Consider the following 3,115-nt stretch of genomic DNA (forward strand, 5'->3'; position numbering starts at 1 on the left):
GGTGATTCAGCTAAACCTGTAGGAGGAAAGTTCAGAGGCGCAGAAGGGCAAATGTGGGGTAGCATGTTGTTGAGCACGTGCTTGTAGGTGTGTCCTAAGGGACAGGGTGTTAGAAGAATGAAAAGGCCTTCAGTGTGTGAGAGCGGTGCCTTGCAGGCACTGAAGGTGTTGCAGGCACTTTAGGGAATACAAATGCTATTGAAGATTGCCAGCACATATACATATATATATATATATATATATATATATATATTTTTTTTTTTTTTTTTTTCAGAACTGCTAGGCTTTTGTGGCACTTGGATGGCCCATACAATCACTGGCTGGGCAACTCTGTGTAGTCAGTACTGCCACTTGCAGACTTTGAATCTGGGAAGGATTGTCCTTTCCTGTGGATATGAGTCTCTGTGGCTGGCACTCTTAGGGTTTGTGCTCTGGAGGGGCGGGGTTTCAGTGGTGTGTATACTCTTGAGCTGCCCACTGTTTGTGGTGGTGGGTGTACTCCAAGGGTCTGGAGCTCGGAAAGAGGGCATTAAGCGGGGAGTGGATCTTCTGATGTGTGCTCTGAGGGGTGGCGTTCAGCAGGTGGTTACAACTCTCCCCTCGGCTGAGGGGCCTGAAGCCCTGCCTCTGCTGTCTTGGTCCTCAGGCACTGAACTTTGCAGATTTAGGATCTAGGAAGGATTGTACTGCGGAACTGAATCTCTATGGTTGGCACTCTGTGGTTGGGCCTGCGCTCTGGCCCTGATAGTGGGTGCTTTTCAGTGTGACAGGGTTTCCAGAGGTGTGTGCAGTCCTCCTGGTGTGGTGGGTTTTCCGATTTTGTGTGCACTCCTCTGGTGCATCAGGGTGTCCTGAGGTGTGTGCAGTCCTCCAGTGTGGTGGGGTTTCCAGGGGTGTATGCGCTCCTCCAGTGTTAGTGGGTTTCTGGAGGTGTGTGCACTCTGGAGAGGAAGGCTGTCCAGAGGGCCATGAGCTCTGCTGCTCTTCTTGTGGCAGGATTGCGTCCCACAGGGTAAGGGGAGGGGAGACGCTCTGCTGGTCCAGAGCTGGGCAAAGGGCCCTAGGCGGGGCCCAGGATATAGGCTCCTTAGACATGAATCCCAGGGGTGGTGTTCGCAGGTAGTTACAGCTGTCCCCTGCGCTAAGGGGCCTGGAGCACTGTCTCTGCTGTCTTAGTCCCCAGGCTATGAGCTTTGAGCTCAGCTACCTGGTGCTGTGTGCAGACTTTCCTGTGCAGGAGACCTGCACAAGGGAAGCACCCTACTTCGTTCTCAGAGAAGTCCGTGCCCGATCTAAATCTACAAGCACTCCTTGCTTCTGTGGTGTCTCCTCCCCTTTAGAAAGCCAAGAAGTCCAAATTCTAGTTTCAATTGTCTCTAGACTCACCAATTTCGGTGATTCATGTCCTCTGCCTCTCTTAAATGCTGTGCTCTGTTCACTGCCATCTTAGAAGCTCCTCTCCTTCCTTCTGATCCTAGTCTAGCAGATCTTATCAGGAGAGGCTATATTATAATCTTCTGTGGCCTGTTAAGACTGCTCCCCATTCAGGGGATGGTGATCAAGGATCAGTCTAATCCATTCATGTCGAAGAAAGTCACTGTTCCCATTACTATGGAACCCACTTTGACAGTGACCTGCCACGGGCTACATCTTTGCAGGGGTTCTAGCATGGTGCTTAGTTGGAGTTTGGCCCTCAGGAATGAAGCCTCTGCTCAAATGTTTTGGTTCTGTTGCTCTTCTTTTTGATCTCCTGTCCTCTTCAGATCTTACTATTTCCCACTTCTTTTATTAGAGTCCATGCCCGCTGCCCAATGGTTGACCATAAATCTCAGCATCTGCTGTGATAGTCTGCTGGTCACAGCCTTTCAGAGGCCCTCTGTGTCAGGTTCCTAACTTGTTCCCTGTATTCTCCTTCTTCTGATGTCCATCCTCTTTGTCTTTTGGAATGGGTATTGAGAGTTTTAGCTAGAGTACTCCCTCTTGATTAGTTTCTTTAGATGTAGAGATCTTAATAGATTTATCCTACATTATATGTCTATATAATATACCATGTTATATACCATGTGTGTCTTTCTGCTTCTGGGATACCTCATTCAGTGTGATCTTTTCTAGTTGCCAACATTTACTTGCAAATTTCATTTCTTTGTTTTTTATTGCTGAGTAATATTCTATTGGTCAAATAGATCACAATTTCTGTATCCATTCTTCACTTGAGGGTCATCTGGCTTGTTTCCAGGTTTGGGTATTACAAATAAAGCTGCTACAAACATGGTTGAGCAAATAGCTTTACTGTGTACTGAAGCCCCTTTTGAAATACACCTAGGTTGTGATATAGCTGGATCTTGAGGAAGCATTATTCCTAGTTGTCTGAAAAAGTTCCAGATTTATTTTCAGAGTGGTTGTATAAGTTCACAATCCTAGGAGCAGTGGAGGAGGGTTCCCCTTTGTCCACAACCTCTCCAGCATGTGTTGTCACTTGAGGTTTTGATCTTGGCCATTCTGATGGGTATAAGGTGACATCTCTGGTCATTTTGATTTGCATTTGATTTCCCTGATGGCTAATGCCATTGAGCATTTCTTTAAGTATTTCTCTTCCATTCGATATTCCCTCTATCAAGAATTCTCTGTTTAGCTCTATTTCACATATTTTAATTGGAATATTTGACTTGTTGCTTTTCAACTTCTTTAGTTTTTTGTATATACTGGAAAATAACCCTTTGTCACATAGAGGGCTGATGAAGATTCTTTCCCAATCTGTAGGCATTCTTTTTGTTTTGATGCCAGCGTCCTTTGCGTTACAGAAACTTTTCAGTTTCATGAGGTCCCATTTACTGATTGTTGCTCTTAGAGCCTGTGCTGTTGGTGTTCTGTTCAGAAAGTTGTCTCCTGTACCAATGAATTCTAGAGACTTTCCTACTTTTTCTTCTACCCGATTTAACATATCTGGTGTTATGTTGAGGTCTTTCATCTGCATGGACTTTAGTTTTGTGCAAATATTGGATCTATTTTTATTTTTCTACATGTAGTCATTCAGTTAGACCAGCATCATTTGTTGAGGATGCTACTTTTTTCCATTGTATGGTTTTGGAATCTTTGTAAAAACTCAGGTGTCCAT

Source organism: Meriones unguiculatus (genome assembly GCF_030254825.1).
Source record: "Meriones unguiculatus strain TT.TT164.6M chromosome Y unlocalized genomic scaffold, Bangor_MerUng_6.1 ChrY_unordered_Scaffold_32, whole genome shotgun sequence".
Classification (NCBI taxonomy): domain Eukaryota; kingdom Metazoa; phylum Chordata; class Mammalia; order Rodentia; family Muridae; genus Meriones; species Meriones unguiculatus.